The sequence below is a fragment of the Scylla paramamosain genome, chromosome 22 (assembly GCF_035594125.1).
Source record: "Scylla paramamosain isolate STU-SP2022 chromosome 22, ASM3559412v1, whole genome shotgun sequence".
Lineage (NCBI taxonomy): Eukaryota > Metazoa > Arthropoda > Malacostraca > Decapoda > Portunidae > Scylla > Scylla paramamosain.
In genome coordinates, this window is record NC_087172.1 from 3,179,314 (window position 1) to 3,203,766 (window position 24,453).

Consider the following 24,453-nt stretch of genomic DNA (forward strand, 5'->3'; position numbering starts at 1 on the left):
GTGTGTGTGTGTGTGTGTGTGTGTGTGTGTGTGTGTGTGTGTGTGTGTGTGTGTGTGTGTGTCGAAACACTCACAAGAACAACAGCAACACACACACACACACACACACACACACACACACACACAAATGAAGATCGTGTAATCTAGAAAATAGAAGCTGAATGTTGGCAAAATTCGCAAAATAAGTAGTACTTTATATTTTTAACAATCATGTACTGCAGATCACTTCCTTCAATCAATGTCGAAAAAAAAAAAATAATTGTATATACCAAGACAGGTTTGCTGGATAATGGACTCTGTAGACGAGCACGTTGGAGTAATAGACAGATTGCTGCATAAAGTGGCGTTTTGAGTAAAGCGTTCAAGCATTAATGATTTATTTCTTTGTACTGCTGTGTTTTCGTTCTATTTTTAAGTCAACAATGTTAATTAAGTAATTCTTATATTATTTATTCATGTACGTATTTATCTACATATTTCTTTACCTCTCTATTTATTCATCCTTCAAGTCTGCAGGTCGCGCTTCGCATCCTTGCTGGGATGGCTGGTTAGCGAATCCTGCCTCTGGGTTGGTCGACGAACAAATTTTCATCTCTTTTTATTTTAAAGATTCATGAAAAGTTGATGAGTTAATTATTTTTTCATATAATTGATTACACAATTATATAATAAGTACATCATATGAGTAAAACAAGAAAAAATAATATGTTTTGCCTCAGTAGGTGAAGGCAGCGTCATGAAGGTTTTGGTCATTTTCATGTTTATTTTTTTTGAAAAGTAGATGTTTTTTGTGTTCTAAAGAGGTAACTCCGATCAATTCAGTTCGAACTTTTCTGAATAACCACAGTATATCTATTTTCTAATGCTTAACAGTCTTATGGACAACTTTAGGACCTGCAATGACAGTTACATCAACGCACCCGATTAGATAAAAAAAAAAAAAAAAGAAAAGTCACGATGAAGGGACTGCCGTGATCTAAAATGCCGAATGAAGCTTGCTAGACAGTGTGATGCCCGTCTTTCAATTATGATGTGTGTTATTTTTTGTATCCCCAGAACACGTGACTGCCATTCGTAAAATTACTTATCTCCTCTTTCTCTATTTTCCCTCACTTAATACTTTTCTTGTTTAGGCCACGATGCCCCAATAATCCTTATGGGCCTCACTTACGACTCGCGACTCTGCGCTGACCTAAATAGTCACCGCCTAAAGTGTTGTGTTAGATACCAGTACTTAGAGTTTTACTGGATATTAAACGATACCTTTGCCAGCATTGAAGCACAAATACTTGCTCTGTTGTTCTAGTTTACACACTTGCCAAGGTAGGTTTGAAAGCTGAGAGGCATATTTATTCTTTTTTTCCTATTAAGTGTTAAGTTTTACTACTACCTCCACCACCACAACCACTACTCTTACTAATAATACTTCTACTGCTACTGCTGCTGCCGTTGCTGCTACTACTGCTATTACTACCACTACTAACTCCACTAATATTACGTACTACGGAGCCACCGTCAGGCGACTCCAGCAGCCAACAGCAGGGCCCACAAGGTGTGGCTCAGGAGTTCGCGCCACGTATCAGGCGCGCAGGCCATTGTAAACCACTGCCTGGAGGCCGCCCACGCCGCCCACCGCCACTCCCACCCTCCCGCCCACCGCTCCTCCCGCTCTTCTGCCCACAGCCACGCCCGTCCTCCTGCCCAGAGCCAAGCCCGCCTTCCCACCCTCCGCCGTCCCGCCAGTACGGCGCCTCACCCTAAGCACCCAATCCCTGTGTCAAGACTCTTGATTGCATAGAATTATACTGTGTAACACCTTCAGGAAACAAGGAAACATTTTTCAATGCGCTAGTTCCCCTTAACAATTATTTGTGATGAAAGAAACGTTTTCTTTCAAACACTTTGAGTTCCGAGAAAAATCAAGAAAGATAAAATAAATAAAAATAAAGATATCCAAGAGTAATAAAAAAAAAATCACAAAAAAATTAATGAATGGATAGATAAATATACTTAGGAATTCGAATTGTATGAGAACTTGTAGAGAAATAGTAGTAGCAATAGTAATATAGCAATAATAATGATAATAAGGAGGTAGGAGGATAGAAGAAGAGGTTTTAGTTATGTGGAGGGATGTGCTGAGTGGACAAATGAAGGAATTGAGTTTTTGAAGCATTCACCAACACAGGCGTCTGGTAATTCAAGTTGAGAAATGCGGGAGGGTCACCAGTGTGGGAATGGAGGGAAATTTGACATGGGGAAGATAATATATAAGTAACAGAAATAGCATGAGTGATAATTAATAGCTAATAGTCCTGGGATAACAAGAGATAGTCTGCAATAGCGGCGATAGAACAACCAGAGAGGAAACTTGAGGTAAAGTTGTAGAGGAGTAGATAGAAAACCGTGTGAGAAGATAAGGAAAGTAAAGATTTAGCTTATTTTCCCTGTTCTAAATTTTCCAGGATTATAATGCATCAGAAAATTTCACAGGCCGAGGTATAGTATGTATCAGGTAAGACACTCCCCCAGACCAGTAAGAGTAACAATAGACGCCACGGAAAATTAATGTCCCTGTTTTCCATTTTTCCTTATACACACCTTAATAAAATAACCTCCGATAAAGCCAAAATATAGTGAAAATTAAGCTAGAAAAATAAATATGAAGAAAATTTACCCTCTTAATGCTACGCTAGTCTTTTGTTAACACTGAGGTGACAAATGAATTGTTTGAATGGACACAAAGAAAAAAAAAAGATGAATAAGAATTGCATTTTTTGCTAAACACAAGCACGCATTTTGGAGACTAGTATATAAAAAAATAAAGTTCTCTTAAAAGCTGCAAAGGATTATGGGAAAGATTGACGAGCAGTATCACAATAAATCTAAACACGAAACTGAAATAAAACTAGACATAAAAAAAAACTAAACAAAACAAAACATTACAAAAAAGAAGAAAAAAAAAAAAGGGAAAAAGAAAATAAACCTTAATGAGAACAGCAGGTTTCTTAACTTCCCAGGCATCACGTCCACTTGCCAATACGAAGTAGCGTTTTGTCAGTGGAAATGCAGGCAAATTAAAGCGTTGCAGACAGACCTGCATGCTTAGGTACGTGCCACCGCGCCGAAACTAACAATAAATACCAAGAGAGTGAGATCATTTTAATTTTTTCCAAGTAAATCTGAAACTCTGCTTTCGACGTTCTCAAAACTGCACGCCGGGGGAAAGATAATGAACATATATTCTCTTCATTTTGATAGTATCGTTTCTTTCTTGCGGTGTTTATCTCGAGGCATCTCAGACCGCTAACCTTCATGATTCCCTCTGTATAGATAAGACTACAAGGTGTTGAAGCGTGGAAAGTGTCAGTTTGTGGAAGTCTCTCTCTCTCTCTCTCTCTCTCTCTCTCTCTCTCTCTCTCTCTCTCTCTCTCTCTCTCTCTCTCTCTCTCTCTCTCACCGCTTCCTTCCCTTTCCTCTCTTCCTCATCCCTATCTTTGTTCTTCCCTATTCTGTCCTCTCACTATCCAACTACTCACTCTCTCTCTCTCTCTCTCTCTCTCTCTCTCTCTCTCTCTCTCTCTCTCTCTCTGACCTGCCGCCGCTCACTTCGCCTCATCCAGCGCCAAACAATGGTAATCCTAGACAATATTTATCGCAACAATCCCTTATTTTATTCGCAGCTCAACAGCCAATTGTCGAATCAATAAAAGGGATGAAGGGTACTATTGCAGCGGCCATCCCAGGTCCAGGCGTGTGAGGGCCGCGCAGCTCGCCGCCACCTTCCTGACGACCGTGCGGGCGGCGATAATGAGCATGATTTCGTGCCGTATTTTCTGCCCTGAATATGGTACTCGCGCGGGTCTTTTCCTCGTGTTCAGGGGCTGAGAGGGAGTGAAGGGAGTCAGGGGAGTCGGCAACACAACACAACACAACACAACACAACACAATACAACACAACACAGCACAGCGCGATGGGTCCTTTTCCGCGGCAATTACACTTGATCAAAAAAGGGAACGCCTACTCGCAATCGGCGGAATCTTGTAGGTGGAAGCCAGCGAGCCAGCGGGAGAGAATGCAACGGTATTTGATACGGAGGAGGAGGAGGAGGAGGAGGAGGAGGAGGAGGAGGAGGAGGAGGAGTAGGAGAGAAGAAAAAACAAGATTAAGAGTACAGAATAAGCAAAAAGACCTTAAAAATGCACGGGGAATGAGGAAGATGAGAAAGAGGATGATGTGCAGTAGCATGGACAGGAATATGAGGAGGAGGAGGTGAAAGTGATGAGAGAAGAGAACGAACAGGAGGAAGAGGAGGAGAGGGAGGAGTAAAGGCGGTGGCTCCCAGCAGATGAGGTTCCTCAGCCCAAACATCGCTGCGTCATGATCAGTTTTAAAATCGAGGAAAATTGTAGGCGATGACCTGCGGAGCGAGACACTTGAACCGGATGAACGGCGTTGATTTAATTTCAGATACGTAAACCATGATATTTATGGTGCTTTTCACGACGTGGCTGCCGCGAGGGATGAAGAAAAGGAAGGGCAGAGAGGGGAGGGGAGTGCTGCTTCCTGCCTACCTACTTACCTACTACGCACACACACACACACACACACACACACACACACTGTCATTCTGGTTATATTTACGAGAAATTACGTAGGTCTTCTTTGGACCAAGACATCCATTTGCCTTGCATACCGGTGTGTGTGTGTGTGTGTGTGTGTGTGTGTGTGTGTGTGTGTGTGTGAATGCGCGCGCGCGAGCCAATGTTTTTCTTTGTGTACACACGACACTGTGTGTGTGTGTGTGTGTGTGTGTGTGTGTGTGTGTTCGTTTAAGGATATGAGGGTATACGTATGTGCGTGTTTCCTTGTGTTCTAGAATGAGTATGCACTTCATAATTTATGCATGGTTGCGTATATATTGTGTGTGTGTGTGTGTGTGTGTGTGTGTGTGTGTGTGTGTGTGTGTTGCCCATCTTTTACACCCTTTGGAATACACAGTATATAGCGGTCTTCTACGCCCAGCGCTTACTTGTGTAGGAAAACTTTTCTTCGTTTAATAGAAAAGGTTTGATAGCAAATAAATCCAAGTCTCTCTCTCTCCTCGGCCGCCGCTTCAAGCATACAGTACATACGCGAAAACATGCCACGAAAAACTAAGATTCAGACATGTAAGATTCAACACGTGGTTTGTCATAATTACTGCTTTATTGTTTCCAAAGTGCTTATGAAAATATGAATGAACGAATAAGTGATAAACGGAATGAGTGAATCACATTTCCGCGGCGTTATTGTCCTTGCGTCAACAAACAGTAAGTCACATTGTTTCCTGTGTGTAATTGATCACAATCTGCACATTCCTTTTGGGGCGGCGACAGAGTGACGCTCCACAAACCTACACGCTCACACCCCCTAGGGTCTGCTCGGAGCTGCTTTTCAAAGATAAAACCCGGAGAAACGGATACATGTCCTGAATTGATGTCCACAGACTGTGTACTAGCATGCATATAACATAATTCGGTTTTCTTCTTTACACTTTCCAGCTGGACAGAGGCCAAACAAAGACTCTAATAATAATTTCAAGCAGAACAGATGACGGTGCTGTATGGTAACATGTATCTTGTAATGGACGTAGTGGTAATTTTCCTGTCTTCCTTTTATTAGAGTCTTTGAGGCAAGTTTCACCAGATCGAAGATTCCCATGGACTGGAGATATAAACAACTATCCCCCACTCCTCTGTGATCTTACTAGTTGTAGTTCTCACAAGTAATTACACCATTTTCAGTCATTTACTGGTGAGATACTTTATACCACACTAACCTTCAGGCTTCTCAGCTCCTTAGTGACACTCCAAGCAGCTCACAGGCACTACAGAAATCAAATGATCTCCCAGCGGGCGAAGGACACACTTCCTCAGCACCAGAGCCTCCCTTCCCAACATGAGGCTGAGTGTGGATTCCCTACACTTGTCAGGATCCGTGTTAACATCGGCCACCTGTCAAGAAAATTATTCACATTATAAAGAAAGTGAAGGCTTTTGTGTATTCAGCGAGTTTTCAGGTGGAAATCATGGTATAAAAGAAGAGGAAAAAGGACTAAAAGGAAATAAGTTGTTTCTAGAACTGTATAATGGGACACTTCAAGTCATCATCACCGTCCGCCACTGACACTTTGAATCACACACAGGTTGCTGGATATCGCCTGAGAAGACGCTGTCATGATCGCATTCGTTATTCAGCACGCTGGTGGACGCACACACGCATACAGCCACGTCCTTAATATGGAATGATATAAAACAAAGGTATGGGACCCTGAAATAAGAAGGCGAGATGACCAACATACATGCAAGTGATCACGTGGTGGTCACCGTGGCTGGCAAGCTGACGTCATGGCTGCTGCCTGAAACCTGAATCAGGACCTTCGAAGCTGCTCACCTGAGATTACTTAAGCTTCGAAATCTAGTTACCTGAGAATACTTAGAACCAACACCACCACCACCACAACTACCACTGGTTCATAAACTTTTACACACACACACACACACACACACAAAACAGCATTATAACAACCTTGAACATAAATTCCCTCCTTACCTCACACTAACGCAGAAAACTTCGCTCACCAAACATAATTTAGCTCTCCGCAAGAAAATAAAATGGACTATAACAGGGCGGTGGTTGGGAGGACTCCTGAACGCCTTCCTCACCAACTTTACTGAGCGTTCATAGCGAGCAAATGTCGAATCAAGCTGGCTAAGGAGGCTGCTCTGTAATCTGGCTTTTGGCGTGCTGGGGCTCATATTCTCCGCCAGCAGACCATCGTGCGTCCAGCCAGTTTGTATTTGCTGCATTATTTTCTCCTCCTCATGATGATTAAAGAAGCAGCACATCGTCTTTCCTCCTCCCGCTCTAAAGACTCTTCCTCCTCTTTGTTATTCCTCCTTCTTTTATTCCCTTCTTCTTGTTTTCTCTCCTGTAATCGTCTTTTATTTCATCATTTTATATGCTTATTTTCTTCTTCTCTTATCCTCTTCTTCCTCATTATCTTTCTTCTTTTCTTTATTTATCCTTCAACTGCACCTTCTCTTATTTCCTTATCCCCTCTCTTATTTTCATTTGATTTCTTCTTTACATACTATTTGTTTTGTTACTTACTCTTCCTTGTATTCTCCTTTCTTTCCCCTTCCCTTTATTCCTCGTCCTTCCACTGTTTTTGTTCTCTTTCATACCTCACTTTTTTTCTCTCCTTCACGTTCTATGTTCCTTCTTCCTTTAATTTTCTGTCCCTCTCTAGTCTTTGTTCCTTCTCCTCCTTCTCCTCCTCTTGCTGATCTTCTCGTTCTCTCTTCTGCGCTGTCTATTCTTTTTTGCTTCTTCTTCTTTCTCAAGTAAAATTTTCATTGTTATTCTCTTCCGTATATTTCTGTCCTTCACCTCCAATTTATTTCCTTATTTTTCGTCCTTCATTTATCTTTTTTTTTTTCATTCTCTTCTTCCTTTCCTTTTTTCGTCTATTTTCTATCCCTTCGTGGTGTTCCTCCTGATTAATTTTCTTTCAATTAATTTCCATCCACACAAAGACATCCTCCTATCTCTAGAGGATACACTCAACTCTCATCATCTCCTTTTCATTTCCTCCTCCTCCTCCTCCTCCCCCTCCTCCTCCTCCTCCTCCTCCTCCTCCTCCTCCTCATCCTCCCCCTTCTCCTCATCACCATCACCACCACCACGTTCAATATCTCATGAATGACAGGCAAATTTCAGCAATGAGCAAGGAAAAGGATATGGAAGTCCTGACATTGTGACCTTAAGCCCCAGCATTGGCCGGAGATCGTGCTTCAGAACTGCTGGTTAGGTTAGGTTAGGTTAGGTAAGGGAAGGGAAGGTAAAGTCAGGTTTGGTTTGGTAAGGTAAGGTAAGGTAAGGTAAGGTAAGGTTAGGTTTGTCGCCTTCACCGGACGTACAGTGATCTTCGAAAACAAATTAGAAAGTTATGTTAAAATTTTATGATTACCAGGTTCGATCCCATATTGATTACTGTGTGTAGTTTTGTTCCCTATCTATTAAAAAGAGGATATTGAAAAACACTACGAAGAAGATAACGTAAAGTAGCTAAAATGACACCTCGGTTGAAAAATATTGCCCCAAAACAAAGGATTAACGAACTTAATATATTTAGTCTATAAACGAGGGACACGAGGGATCTGATATGTGTTCAAAATATTCCAAGGACTCAATAACATTAATGTGGACAATCACTGGAGGCTACATAATTGATAAAAGATTCACGTCAAACGAAGCTCAACACTTGGAAATCCTTATAGTCTAGTTTCGCCTATAGTAAAGCGCTTGCAGCATAAAAAAAAAATAATAATAATAATAATTTGACAAGTTTCTGGGCTTCAATTCACAACTGTGGTACTAAGTGTCAGGACTATAGCTGGAGGGAGCGGTGAGTGGGGAGGAGCCTTCATTTCTGCTATCCTTTTTCTTCTCTTATTGCATGCTAGATAGTCCACACAAACAGTCCACTGAGGATTAAAAGAAACAAGTAATAATAAGCCGTTTGTTCCTCTTTTTGTGTTATTTTGTGTTCCTTTATTTCTTCTCCTATTTTCCCATTTTCTAATTCCGTCAAAGTAATCTCAGCCATGTCTTTAACACCCCTTCTCCTTTCTCTCATACACGCACTCACCTAATTCTTCCTTCTTCCAATTTTTTTTCCTTTGCCTCCTTGATGTGCATTACTTATTGCCGTCCTAGCTTGGTTTCTTGGAGATAATTATGCTTTGTGTAAAGAATGACCTTCTAGGAAACTATTACGTGCAATTAAACGGTGTTGAAACAGTGTGTGTGTGTGTGTGTGTGTGTGTGTGTGTGTGTGTGTGTGTGTGTGTGTGTGTGTGTGTGTGTGTGTGTGTGTGTGTGTGTGTGTGTGTGTGTGTGTGTGTGTGTGTGTGTGTGTGCTTGTCTGTGAGTGTGTGTGTGTGTGTGTGTGTGTGTGTGTGTGTGTGTGTGTGTGTTTGTGTGCTTGTCTGTGAGTGTACCTGTCTGAGTTTCTCTCTCTCTCTCTCTCTCTCTCTCTCTCTCTCTCTCTCTCTCTCTCTCTCTCTCTCTCTCTCTCTTCTACAGGATACTAAAACCCACAGACCACATCAGCCCCGCGTCCCCGTGGCAGCACCACCAGAGTCCTCCCGCAGCAGCGAGGGTGCCTCACCGCCGCCTCGCTCCCTCACACTCCCGCTGTGCACACTCAGAAAAAAGTGGTGTTCTCGCGTGTTGGTCGATCCTGTTCTCTTAAGGGGGTTGGTTCTCCGTCTGACCTCCGTATGACTGCTCTCAATTGATTTTGTACGTTATCAATTAACGGAAAATTTATTGCTCAAAAATATATAGTCTCTTCTTAAATACGACTTCATACCCCGCTAATAGTGTGCAATTTCATCGCTAACAAGCCCGTCGCGGGGCGGTCCAGTGGTGGCCCGCGGCCGTCTGTATTTCACAGCTTAAGGAGTTCTGGCCGGATATCTTTTGTTCCAATTGTAATTCATGAAAATTAGGGACATCGATGCTAAATAAACATGCCTGCCGAAAATACTGTTCATTTTTATCAATAAAGAGACATGTAAGTCAGCCGCGAATTACAGTCTTGCGGTGGCAGAGAGGGCTTGGGGGGAGGGGGGGAGGGAGAAGGAAGGGGCGTTGAAGGGGATGTGAGGACGGTGTGGTCGCCTCCCCGTCATCGATCTTACCTTCCTATGAGTGGAGAGGGGAGGGGGTGGCTGACCCACTCCTCACTCCCTCACTCCCTCACCAAGAACAAGTAACAGCGAATGGCTAAATAAAGCCTCCCCAGACGCGAGCTTAATTACACGGCCAACGTTTGCACTTAATGCGTTTTGACCTGGCCCTATAATTTGCCGCACGACGATACAACCCTCAGCTATGATTTCCAAAATTAACAGTCTATAATACTCTCGGGTTCCGTCATAAAGCTGGAGAATAATGTGGCAGGCAAGGGAGGTGAGCCACGCGATTACCCGCACACTGGATTCTTCTTGCTAAAAATCCAACAGAGAAGTGTCTGCCAAGTGGGGCGGCCGACGCACCGGGCGCCGAGACACCAGGGCCAAGTCCGGCCTAGTTACGGACACACCTGGCCAGGCCAAGCCAAGTACTAGGGAATATTCTCCATAATGGATGTTGATGGCGGCGAATTAATGCGACACACGATAAAACTCTGACATGCCATCAACTTGAGGGCCGCTGTTCCATGTCAGGTTGTTAACGAAATAATTAGGGTGTCCGCTGGGGCACAGGGCCGCACGCAGACTGGTGCCGCAAGGGTGGAAGCAGACCCAGCCACGGCAGGAGTTTCACCTTGAGGACGCGAGCGTGGAGTGCGGTGTTGAGGGTGGCGCGTCAAGTGGCGGTGGTGGGGAGGGGGGTCGCCGCGCCCTGTAATCTCCCTCAGCCTAATTAAAAGCCCGACCTGCACGAAAACAAACAGTGTAATTAGGTAAATCAGGACAGTGATTATTTCATCAGCACCACAATTACCGCTGACGTGGCTGTCAACGCTGACGGCCCGCCTCGCTCACCTCCCCGTGACGTCACGCAAACACACGCACGCACTGAGGCTCTCACGTCCGCCAGGCAAACAAAGAAGCAAGACAGCGTCACAGCGTGGGGAGAAAACAGGGCCGGTGATGGGCGGGGGAGCTGTGGGAAAACACTGCGTTGAGATGAGAATGTGAAGGGAAATTACCCAAGAGGAGTAAAAAGGTTCTGCAGGAGAGGAAGAAGCTTTAAATCCCTTTCCCCGCCTCCCCAGTCCTTCCTCCCCCTATTCCAATTTGCAGCGTAACCCTCAGCAGCCCCACCACCCCCACCACTCCTACATGCACGCCTCCTCCAGCCCTCCCCCAATCATCATTACCACACGCTCACACACCAACACTCCCACTAATAGCATCGGATAAACGCCCGATCATGGTTTCTTCACGTTCTTTTCCTCCGGACGTCCGATTATGTCATTTATATTTTTCCTTGGTAGGAAAAAAATAATAATAATCTTTGAGATGCCTTCCACTTTGCAGAAAAATATCTTACCTAACTTCCACCTCCCGTGAATATAAGAGCCAGTTCACTGCGCATTTTTCGTTCATTCTGACGGTGTAGTGTAGAAGTATTCCTCTCGCAGCTTCGATCGTCTCGCTCTACTCAACAAGGCCCATCATTTGCTGCCACCGACACCTGGACGACCACATACACACACACACACACACACACACACACTGCAATAGTTTTCTGCTGTTCCGTTGCTTGGGACCGAATTAATATGATATGAGTGAAGGGAGGAAGGAGGGAAAGAAGAAAAGAGGAAAAGAGGGAAGGGAAGGGAAAGGACAGGACGGCGGCTTCGCTCAATCGCTGTTATTTTACGCATGCAAGCTGCGCCAAAATCTCAACCCTTCTCATGAGCAGCTGGTCGTAATTGAAGGCAAGGAGGCCGTTTTGACTCACTGACACGCCATTCTACCCGCGACGAGGAGGAACTGAGGAGAAACAGCCATGTGTGTGTGTGTGTGTGTGTGTGTGTGTGTGTGTGTGTGTGTGTGTGTGTGTGTGTGTGTGTGTGTGTGTGTGTGTGTGTGTGTGTGTGTGTGTGTGTGTGTGTGTGTGTGTGTGTGTGTGTGTGTCCCTTTTTCTGGATTCCACAGCTCCCTCGTACTGGATTCCATTGCTTATCTCTAAATTTTTCCATCTCATGCATGAAATTTGAGTCTCCAGCGGGTTATGCAGGAGAAGGAATGCATGTGTTACTATGTATGCAAACACACGCGTATACTCTCAAACCTGTGATTCCACCTCATGTTTAAGTCTACGGTACGTACAAGGCGTGGAAAAAGATTGTATTCCCGTCTGTCTCTCTCTTTCTCTGTGTGTGTGTGTGTGTGTGTGTGTGTGTTCTGGTGTGCGTGTGTGCGTGAGTGGACGTGACTATCAGCAAGAGGTAGGTTAAAAAAAAAAAAGTGTGTGCGTGTGTGTGTGTGTTTCACCGGGGTGGTGGTGGTGGTTGTGGTGGTGGTGGTGGCGTGTGAGCACCTCGCTACCTGCACTCGAGGACTCCAAACCTTCCTAATTTGACGACCTGGACACCGCCTGGAGCACGAGTCTTAATCTTGTGCTTTACGATACTAATCCTGTTGTGACGACCAGCACCCCCGCCACCCTTCAATGCACCACTACTACGACCTGCATGACAGCTTTACTCAACAATAACGATCTCTCTCTCTCTCTCTCTCTCTCTCTCTCTCTCTCTCTCTCTCTCTCTCTCTCTCTCTCCAGGAGGTACTCCATTATAGATACTAAAGAAAATAACAAACTTTTAGGTATTAAAGCAATTTCTCGGTGCGCTACGTCTACAATTTCTCTGTGTTTAAGTATCGTCAGCGCTTGTCAGAAACGCTTTGAGGCTTTTCCTTTGTGTGTAATTTTCTAGCAGCGTTTTTCACTGATGTCGTGAAGGTGACGAGGCGGCGAACACTCCCAACCACTGCAAATTGTTGAGTTCGCGAAAGGTGAATGTTTATACCCTCGGCAAGGAGGCGTTTGTGAGGCACGCCTGTCATTTTGTAACATTTCCCCCATCAACAAACACAACCTGGAACTGTGAGCGAAGGAAGAGCCTATTGAGGAGGAAGAGAAAGGCAAGGCACAGCGTGACGACACTCTTCACACCGAAAAGCGCACCGTGGCCAGCAGCGCCTGAGCCCTGGCAGGAGTGGCCGGCGCTGCTGGGGTGGCCAGTGACCTCAGGTGTTGCACACTCAATTGTTTGTGGCCAGATTCACCTTCATTACTAGTCTGGACGTCTTAGCTGTAAAACGTGTTTTTGTTCAACATCCTGGTAAAGATATTTATAATTAGTACATTACTGGACTTCAATATGTTTAACTGAATCTCCATCCGGTTCCTGTCAACAGATGCACCCATCCTGTCAGTCTGGTGTCGACGATAGGATGACGACAGAACAGTCTGTCTGTCGCTTCGTGCCTGGCGGCTGTCATGTCTTTTTTTTTCTGTATTGTACATCTGAAGCAACACAAGGCTGCCAGGCTCCACCACACTGACCACTGGCTGCCCAGCATATTGTTACCTGCTCTTCTTGCTGTGCTACTCGTAATCTTCTCTCAGAGGCATCAGGTATCAAAAAAGGTTCCTCAGTTAACACATGAAAATCAGGGATACTTCATTCATTGGAGGTGATTCTGCAAAGGACGTCACAGAGATGGTGCTTTCCAACACTTCCACCCAGTGTGAATTCGCTAATACTGTCTTCGGTCTTTCAGGAGAGAGAAAAAATCTAATAATCTCTTTTTCTTCCTTTGGGGTTCAGCCGCCCATGAGTACACTCAGCCATACACAAGGAACCCAGTGGCTCTGTAGCACAGTGCTCGGCTCGCGGCATAAAGGTTGAGAGTTCGATGGTGGCTCAAAACAGTTTCTCGTTGCAAGGAGCAGCAAGCGCTCTCTAGTAACCTTGGCAGACACCATAGAATCTCCTTGTTATGGTGACAACACAAGTTTCAAAGCCTACACTGAAGGTGGAAGGTGTGATACATGTACACCTTCCACCTCCAACAGCCCAAGGAGGGTATTCAGTGGCCACCTTTGGCCTTCCTGCGAGCCGGGCGGAGAGGAGAAGCTAAAGGCAAAGATCCATGTATTATTGTATAACGCAATTAAAGAGGGCTGGGTAGGGGCGTGGTGCTGGGAGTGGCGGACGATTAGAGGCTGGCTGATGGGCGGGACAGAGGCGGCTGAGGAGGGACGACCGACGATGTAGAGATAGTGGGCTGAGAGAGGAGGTGGAACTCGAGAGGAGGCTACGAGGGGTGAGACTATGACGGGATAGAGGAATCTGGAGGAAGCTTTGGTTCGTTTAAGCAAAGAATAAAGACCAGGACCAGGAGTGACGGGCCGGCTAGAACAGAACGTGAGGCGAGACAAGTAGCTTAGGATATGATGGTAATGATATGACGGAGGGAGAGAGGGGGACACGACTGGGGCGGGGTAACTAAGAGGGACGGTGTGGTGTGATGGGACGGGGGAGGGAAGGGTGGCGGGGTGTGTAGGGATGTGATAAGGGGACAACGCTGTGTGTATGGATAGGTTGAGGGGCACGAAAGGATATGTGGGGGTGAGGTGAGGAGGCTCGGCAGGGTGTGTAGAGGCGGGGTGAGGGGCGGAGCGCAGCGCATCACCCCGGACAGAAGGCAGGACCGAGGCGTTCCTTCCACAATGGCGAAGAGCAGGTCGGTTCACTAATTGAATCCAACCCTGTAGTTTGAATTTTAAACGAGCAGCTTCTCTTCGGCGTGTAAGCCCGGACAGAGGAGCCCGTCCCTTCCGCCCCGCCCTGGCAGCACCTTCAGGCTTCGGTCAGGGCGCATAGAGGTGAAAAGGCTATCCGGGGCTTACCTTTCCACACGCCCATACTCCGGGCCGATGCTGATAATAGCGGCGTTCAAATATCTATGTAAATGAAGACACAGAGAGAATGACGCGAGGAGAAACGTTTAGCCTGTAAAATGCCGAGCTACTAACAGCCCTAAGGTTTGTGTGCACGCCAAGGACGAGGCGGCAGTGGGCGGCGTGCGGGCGGGAATGGGCGACGCTGTTGTGTGTGTGTGTGAGAGGAGGAGGGAACTCTCGAACCCACCTGACGAAAGGAAACAAAAGAACAACAGCACGACGTAACACAAGCGACACAACAACATGGTCACAACAGCAGATCATGAGTAGCACAAATGGAGTGAAAGGAGGAGCAGGAGGAGGAGGAAGAGGAGGAGGCTGATGCGTGAGGCGGAACAGGAGTTAACATCTTGCCACAGCTTCTTGGTAATCAGTATCAGGAGTCCTTATCAGCGTCAGCGGTACACGAAGCCCTTTATTCACCACCACAATGACGCCTAATGATCAATTGCCGCTCCCACAGCCGCTGGCCACACACCACTTCTCTCTCTCAGGCTCTTCCCATTACTCTTCCTTCCTTCTCCCAACCTTCTGTCCTTCTCTCACACTTACACACTTCTTTCTAACCTCATTCCCACACCTCAGCAAGCGCAATGAATACTGAGTGCTGAATGCAAGTCTCTGAGCTCAGCGGGGCGGGCGGGACAGATGGGATTAGTGGCGGTGTGTCTCTGCTGGGTCTCGTTGGCGTGTTGTCTCCTCGGCTTTGTGGGGTAATCTCGACTTTCCAGGTTATCGCCGCATCTTGTGACTACCTAAGCCGCCAATAAGAGTGGCGGCGATTCCTTTGTCGCGAGTATTCTTATGTAAATTCTTGATAAGACATCGATACCTTGAAGTCGGCTTTGACGAGAGAGAGAGAGAGAGAGAGAGAGAGAGAGAGAGAGAGAGAGAGAGAGAGAGAGAGAGAGAGAGAGAGAGAGAGAGAGAGAAAGTGTGTGTGTGTGTGTGTGTGTGTGTGTGTGTGTGTGTGTGTGTGTGTGTGTGTGTGAGCGCGCAACTCTCCATCAGCAGTCATCATTAATCCTCGAAATGAATCGGTGGATATTAATCTTAATCAGCGGCGCCGCAAACACTTGGACCATGACTCGGCCTCCTGCGCGTCCCGTCTCTCGCCTGCACCACCACCACCACCATTATTATTTCTATTGTCTACCACAACAGTCTTCACGTACAAATACTATTATAATCACCATCACTGTTACTACTACTACTACTACTACTACTACTACTACTACTATCACCACCACCACAACCACCAAAAAACCTAACCATCCATCATCGGCCTCCCTCCCTTTCACACGCAGCCCCCGCCCCCTCCACCTTTCACCTGTATCTCACTGTCTACCTCATCTCCGCTTCTTCACTAAAATCAGTAAAATGCACACAGAGTTCCTATACTCATGATGTCATTGGTGATGTCCTGGTTATTTTTGCCTGAGTAAGAGAAGCCATGAGAGGGTGTGTGTTTCAAAATGTCTCTCTTCCATTATAACTCTCTCTCTCTCTCTCTCTCTCTCTCTCTCTCTCTCTCTCTCTCTCTCTCTCTCTCTCTCTCTCTCTCTCTCTCTCTCCAGGACACTCCTTCACATTAGCTTTTTTCTTTTCGCTCCCACAAATCCAGACTATTGTCGGAGGACCACCTGGTGAGCGATTACCAGCGGCGCTTTTATCAAATTACACTTCATTGATGGCGTGTGGAGCCCTTTGTGGTGCTGCCTCCTTCACCTCCTCTAACGGGCCTTATTCTCCTCCGCCACCTCCACCACTGCGCCATCACTGTACAGCAAAGAACACTAATTGCCGCACTCGAGGTCCGCCTCCCTCGCTGGTGTCTGACGCCTGGCCCCGGTAATGGACCACGGGGCCCTTCAGGCTTGCACAGGGCCCGGGAAGCCCGTATACTGTGCCATGCGTGTTGTGGCTGGCCGCTGCCCGTTAGGAAGCTCAAAGAAGCAGAAGGTTATGCACTTGTTTCGTATGTCACACGTGTGGATGTACAGACTTGCATATAATGATTCTTTGTCAAAATGAGTTAACTGAAAATCTATCTATACGTATTTGTAGCTTATATGTTACTTCATATATATATTTAGTATTGTTCTAGATGCTGTTATATGAGTCTGTTTGCTTATTAATCTATCTAATTACCAAGCCATATTTGTGTGTGTGTGTGTGTGTGTGTGTGTGTGTGTGTGTGTGTGTGTGTGTGTGTGTGTGTGTGTGTGTGTGTGTGTGTGTGTGTGTGTGTGTGTGTGTGTGTGTGTGTGTGGACATTCGAGACCACAAGAAGGGCAGCAGAGCGAGATAATTTTCAAATCAATACAGAGAAGTTATAAAATATGTCACAGATAAAATATATGCAATAGTGTCAAGTTTACCTTTCATAATTTCTTCTTCAGTTTAGTTCTTGAAAGTATCTTTTAAGTGATGACGACAGCGCGAAGACATTCACTCTCATCGCAGAATAGTCCATGACTCGCTCTAGTAAACTGACATTCATATCTCTCACCTTAGATCTAAATACAAGTACTAAATATACAAGCTACAAACATGCATACAATGACGTGACTCAACACATAAGACCACCACAGGGGCAGGACACGTGTTTGGGACAAATCTGTGAAGCTAACCCTGATGGGCAGAATGGGCGGGGGTGAGGGACCAGGATGCCTCGGGAATGTGGCCACCGCCCGCCGCCCGCCGCCCGCAGAGTGACGAAAGATGAACAAATGGAAATTGCGGGCGACACGCGGCGGCCGTCCGGCAGACAATCTGCTACCCGCGGCGCTGACCGGCCTCACCCGCGGCCTCACCCTTGGCCCTCTCCCGCACCCTTACCGGCAACTGCCAAAACCTCTTTCGTCAGTGGGAGAGTAATATGAGTATATCAAAACCTTCGTCCCAATAACAGCCTGTTGGAAGCCAACTGTGGGGAGGCTCATAATACCAGCTCGTCCCGGGGAAACCAGAGAGGCACACCAGAGGACGCCGAGGGCACGTGGAACACAAGGAGCTCCTGCTGGGGCCTCCTGTGGCTTTGTCCTGGCATGGCGTCCACTGAGTCACCTGTCAACGAGGAAGCATACAAGGTTACTGCAGCATGAGGCGGCAAGGGTGACACGGCGATGCGGCTCAGGCCGAAAAACGCAAGAGGAAAAGTGTCAGCGTATAAAACAAAGGAACTCTATTGTAGAGCATAAACCTCAAGTTAGGAGCCTCGACGAGACTATCGTCTTGTTTTTGACGATTATTTACCACTGAAGACTGAAGTATTGTGTGATGTGTGATGTATTTGTCTTGACACAAGTGTTTATAAGACTATTACTGTTAACTTTGATGAGATGTACAACCAAATTTATGTACTCGTTCCCGCGCCTTGTGGCCACGAGCATGTGAAGCGTCAGAGATCAGCTTTCCGTTTGATCATCAGCTGTTGCCTGTCAACCCAGACAGTCCTCTTATAAAAAGAGTAGAGTAGAAAAGAGTAGAGAAAGATTCCAGTCAAGAAACCTTAGTGAACTTACTGTTACATCAACATTCGTACACATGTGAAGGCTTCTTTTATCATCTATTAACTTCTATAACTTCTACTCCTTTGAGCACTTAAGCTGAAATACGACACTCAAGTTTAAAAGATGCTGAAGCAGGCGGCAACGGCTCCCTAAGACATGCCTAAGTGGCTGCGTTGGAGCACCAGCAGCAACAGTGGCGGCGGCGGTGGCGGTAGCCGGGAGTCAGTACAAATGAGGACTCCTGGAGCCTCGGCGGCTCTCCCACAGGGTGACGAAAGATGAGCAAATGTAAATGATCGAGAGCACCCAGGGAAGCCAGCCACCCCCCTCCAACCCTCCTCACTGCGGGGGCGGCGACCTTGATTAACCTCGCCGCTAAAGTGGGTCACCATAAGGACGAGCACCGCCAGTGTGCAGGCGCCAGGAACAAGGCGCGGCCACAGGTCTTGTTCTTGGGGTTTATTTGCTTGTGTGCGATATTTTGATGCAGCTTCTTGAGGAAATGAAGACGCTTACAGACTGGACATGAAGCACGCTATGGTAAGGTGATGGCTTCAGCGGGCCAAAGGTGCCTCTGGCATTGTGGGGCGGCGGGGCGCGGCGAGCGTAAGAATGGGAGCCGCCGCGTATGATGATGTGCGCGCTGCCCCCAATAGCGCGGCTGCTCATCCCTAATGGGAGACACTTGACCCCCACAATGATACCTTGTTTTCCTGGCGGGAACCCATGTTATTCGCAGTACTTTCTGCCCCCTGCCAGGCCCCTCCAGCCTCCTGGCGGGACTTCTTGTTCCCTCGACGAAGGCCAGACCCCCGCTAAAGGTTACCTTCGTCACCCCGCACAGCCACGCTCCACATCCTGCCGCCTCTCACAGAAAATATTTCTGCACACAATGTTCTTCCATGTCAGTTCAATCCTTCCTCTCGATGTGCTGCCGCTTCGCCTTTCGCTCAAGTGTTCATCCCTTCCTCCACAGACCCCCTGGTAGAGGCAGCGGCAGCGGCGATGATAATGGCGGTGATGCCCCCTCACCCGCGTAGCGACGGGCGGCGGGCGGGCGGCCGATGGGCAGCAGGTGTGATGGATGAGGTCTGCTCGCTACTGGTATTCACTCCAGCGTCCACGTAAGTCACTAAGGCGTCGTTCACCACGTCCCATGCAGCTGCACGTGCGCTGACTGTCCTTGCTGAAGCTGACTGGTCGCGTCACTGTCATTCTGAGCCACAGCAGACTCTAAAGTGCGGTGTCGTCCCTCAAGAAGTAAGGCAGACTCCAGACACCCACGCGCTCTGCAGGAGGCTGTGATTGGCGGGACTGAGGAAGCGTCGTCACCAGGGCGGCGCGAGGCTCTCAGGTGTGCAGGGGACGAAGGCAACGACTCGAGAGACGACCAGGGTGATCGTGTTACCGGAAACAGTCGAGGATTACCGGAAATAGACACCAAGAACGATGTTGAGGTAATCTGTCAACGGTGTATTTATTTCCTTCACGTGCTTCCATCCGCGCACACTCCTCACATCCACGTGTGTGTGTGTGTGTGTGTGTGTGTGTGTGTGTGTGTGTGTGTGTGTGTGTGTGTGTGTGTGTGTGTGTGTGTGTAAAGCGATTTAATCATTGATCTCTATGTGACCTTCGCATCTCAGCAACTTAAGATTCGCGAGTGATTGCAGTAAAAGTAGTAGTAGTAGTAGTAGTAGTAGTAGTAGTAGTAAAAATAAAAATAATAATAATAATAATAATAATAATAATAATAATAATAATAATAATAATAATAATAATAATGATAATAATAATAACAATAATAATATGAGGAGGAGGCAGAGGAGAAGGAGGAGGAGAACAAGGTAGCTTAGCAGTGGGTGTTGTTTTACGTGTCCTCTTAATGCCCTTGAGACGACGACGAGAGGAAATGTGCGCCGACGTCTCACACACACACACACACACACACACACACACACACACACACACAGACACACACCAAATGAACATCTTTCCGCACATGCCACAAAATCAACCACCACCACCACCACCACACACAGCAAGTCCGTCACAGCGTCCATCTCTCCTTCACTCCCCCCTCTGCCACCTCGCCGCCAGCCCGTCCCGCCCCGCCTCTCCCGACCCCCCGGAGCTGCCAGAAATGGAGTCCCTGCGTCGAGGAGTCATAAAGTTGCCAATAAGTGATGACCATAACAATGGCGGCGGGTAATGATTCCTTCAGTGATGAAATGTAATGAGATTTCCATAAATTAACCCAAGAATTCCTATTAGAGGTCAGTCATTGTAGTGGAGTGGACAGTGAGGAGGTAATGTGTGTGTGTGTGTGTGTGTGTTACAGTAGGTTCGTTTCTTTTATTGAGATTAATCTTCTTTTTCTTTAAATTAGGTTTTTTTTCTTCATATTTCAACCTTAACTGGCTAAGTTAATCTCGTTGGTAGTTTAACAAGAGATGTTTTAAGTTGTTACTAGTGTGGGCTACAAATGTGTAATTACTTTATGATGAGGAACAAATTGTTAGTATGTATCCTTGATTTGTGGTCAATATCTGTCTATTTATCTATCTATCTGTGTGTGTGTGTGTGTGTGTGTGTGTGTGTGTGTGTGTGTAAGGGACACCTACAGGTTACTGGGTCCCCACAATTATTTTTTGCTACCCTGAAGTGAGTCACATTCATCCGTCACCATCACGAGCACTGCCACAATTATCCTTACTCGTGCATACTGTAATTGCCAGCCACTAACTACCACTTCTGCCTCTAACTTCAGTACTACTTACACTGATATCTTACTTAAAATTGTCGTCCTCGTTACTACTACTACTACTACTACTACCATTTCCATGGCCACTGATGTCTTTTCCATGTCCGGTACTCGTCTTGGTCACGTGCACCCCTTCTCAAAATACGTTTTTTCCCACAATTTTCCTTCCGAGAGATTTAACTTCATCGCTTCACTTCGTGTGTGTGTGTGTGTGTGTGTGTGTGTGTGTGTGTGTTTTTCGGAGCTTCGTGTATTTGTCATTTAGTCTTTAGTTGCATTTTACGTTACTCTCTCTCTCTCTCTCTCTCTCTCTCTCTCTCTCTCTCTCTTTCACCATCACCACCTGCATCTCCTCTCCCATAAAACCCTTCCCCTCCTCCTCCTCCTTATCCTTCCCTACTTCTCCCCCAAACCCGAGCCCCTCCCCTCCTTACCCTGGACCCCTGACGGTGCCTCTAATAGTGTTGATGGCCGCTCTGATGCCTTGAGATTGATGATTGATGTTCGAATGGGTAATAGTACCACGAGAAGATGAAAGAGCAGGTGGAAGAGAGAGGAGCCGTGATGATAGAAGGATAGAGGAATGAGAATGAAGGAGGGGAGTAGGGTGTAACAAGGGAAGGGGATGGTAAATGAGGAATGGAGGATGGGAGGCGATTGGGAAGGGGTACTATAAAGGTGGTGGGGGATGGAAGGGGAACGTAAAGGAAGACAAAGGATAAACAGACGGTACTACGTTGATCTGTTGGTCCTATTGAGGCTCTCTGTAATAAGCCATGTCATTTAGTGTGAGAAGGAGAGCATTGAGGGAAAGGGGGAAAGAGGAGGGAAGGTGAAATTAGTAGATGCTAAGAGAGAGAGAGAGAGAGAGAGAGAGAGAGAGAGAGAGAGAGAGAGAGAGAGAGAGAGAGAGAGAGAGAGTAAGGGAGGTTAGCTATAAGAAATAAGTATAGAAAGGAATAAAGAAACTATGAAAAGTAACGAAGGAAATTAATAAAACAGACAAACTATGAAACAAATGTATAAGGAAAGAAGAGAGCATAAAATAAAGAAAGGAAATAAAACGGATGAAGACAACAAACAAAATAAGGAAGAAAAACACAAGGAAACAAAACCGCGACATTAAACCATTAAACAAAAAAAAAAAAAAAATAAGGAACAAGAAGAGAAATACAAACAAATCTATGTAAGTAACAAAGAAGTGAAAGAAGGATAAACGGAAGGAAGGAAGGAAGAAAGGGATTAAGGAAGGAAGACAAACACGGACGGAAGGAAGGAAGGAAGGAAAGAATTACGAAAGGAAGACACACAGTGACGGAAGGAAGGATAAACGAACAGAAGTAAGAAGGAAAGGAAATAAGGAAGGAAAACAGGCAGGAACGGAAGGAAGGAAGAAAGTAAATAGTTAAAGAAAAAAAAAAAAAGAAAGACGAGCAGAGACATAATGAGAGGAAGAGCAAGAACATACATACATACAGACAGACAGACAAACATAAGAGCACCCAGACACCAAACACACGCTGCTCCGGAAGACTGACTGAAGCAAAGCAAGTGAAGCAAGTCGTTCCTCAGGGTCAGTGTCTCCTCCTTGTGCCACTTCTAATTAATTCGGAAGGATTTAGAGAGCCATCCTTCACGTAGGCTTCATGTGCATAATTGGATACAAGCGATATCTCTTAAAAAATATAAGAAGCTATAAGGGTACCGATTCATAAATTACTTCACGCCGGTTGCTAATAGTACTACCCAATTGCAGCGGCCCGGCCAGGACAGAGCTAAGCTAAGGACGGTTAGAAGAGCGAGTTTCTCTGGAGAGTGATGAGATTATGAGTCTTATGGGTTGGTTTTCTCATCACCTCTTCGCCCAGGACTCTGTAATTGCAGCTCAGCGCCAGTTCATGGAGGAGGAGGAGGAGGAGGAGGAGGAGGAGGAGGAGGAGGAGGAGGAGGAGAATGAAAAGTGAAGATATTACGACACCAAACAGTCTCATCACTCTTCAGTTGGCGACTTGACTTGATTTTCTTTTTTCTTTCTTTCTTTTTTAACCTTTTATATCATCGTTTATGTCCCTCATAAGTTAGACCCTCCTTACACGTGGTCCTCCTCCTCCTCCTCCTCCTCCTCTTCTTCTGACTCTTCCTCCTCCTCCTCCTCCTCCTCCTCTCTTTTTTCTTTTTCTTTTTGTCATTGTTATTACTATTATCATTATTTTATCATTATTATTATTCTAGGTTTAAGGTTCTAATTTTGATCCCATTTTCCTTATCCCCTTTCCTTTATTCCCCTTTATCTCCTTTCCATCTCTTCCTCTTTAGTGTTTCCTTCTATTAACCCTTCTACTTATTAATTATCTTCTCTCCTCTGCTTTTATCGCATTCCGCTGTTCTTTATGTCTCTTTCCCTTCTCCCTCCTCCTCGTCCTCCTCCTCCATTTCCTCCTCTTCCTCCTATTTTTCTTCCTTTTACTTTCGTAATCATCCTCTTGTCAAATTATGCACATTATTTCTCTCAGACATATATATTTTTTTCTTTCTATTTATATTTGAAGGTTTGGGAATATCTTAATCCTTTTTTCCTTGTTTTCTGTTATTTTATTTTATTTTATTTTTATTTTTTTTAGTGTATTCTATTGAGTGTTGTAATGTACCAGTCATGTTGTGGTTTGGACAGGAAGTGTTGGCGTTTTGTCCCTGTTTTTTTTTTGTTCTATCTATTTATTAATATACTTTTGAAGAGTGTATGTATGTGTGTATGTTCGTTTTCATTTATGTTTTTCCTCCCGTGACTAATAAATTCAGTTTATGTGATGTTGTTAGTGCTATTGTTGCTTTCATTGTTGTATTTTTTTTTGTTGTGTTATCAATATAATCATTATTGTTGTTGTTGTTGTTGTTGTTGTGGTTGTTGTTGTTGTTCCCCTTCTTATAATAATAATAATAATAATAATAATAATAATAATAATAATAATAATAATAATAATAATAATAATAACAACAACAACAAACAGCATCATATTACATCAACACCACTTTCACCACCACCACCACCACTACTATCATCACCACCACCACCACCACCACACTCCCTCCGTCCCTATAATCAACACTAGCGCATTATTACTCTGCTTTCCGACTGCAGCTGGTGATTGCACAATTATACATCAGCCGCGGCTTGTACTTGGCGGCGTTTATCACGTCAGTGCTGGCGGAGCAGGCGTCATTACCACACTTACTGCCACCACAAACTCGGCGATAATAACTGATCCCCAGAAATATTGCAGTTAATTGGGTCATGGATACTGCTTATTGTTAATTCTTGTTTAGTTTTAACGTGTGTGTATTCCCCGAGACAATTACTATTATCATGTATTTATTATTTTGTTCTGTGTTCTCTTTTTGCTGCTCCTCGCTGCCAAAGTGATTCCTTGTTATCAATTTTGCTGACTTGCACCACTATTACCACCACTTCTACGATATTCACCAGCCCCGTCACCACCATCGCCACAATATCATCACCACTGCCACCACCACTACCACAGCCGTCACACCATCACCAATAGCTCACTGGTCACTTCATCACCTCCACCATCACCTTAACTACCACATAAGCTATTACTTCATCACCACTCTACACTCCA

The 24,453-nt window shown here is 45.6% G+C and overlaps 1 long non-coding RNA gene across 1 annotated transcript in view; it reads right to left on the bottom strand.

Moving 5' to 3' along the window:
- Positions 1-24,453, bottom strand: part of LOC135111850 (uncharacterized) — a 98,939-nt gene that overhangs the window by 5,075 nt on the left and 69,411 nt on the right. Inside the window, exon 3 of the long non-coding RNA XR_010273921.1 lies at positions 5,820-5,994. This is a non-coding gene — a long non-coding RNA (uncharacterized LOC135111850). The remainder of the gene's footprint in view (positions 1-5,819; positions 5,995-24,453) is intronic.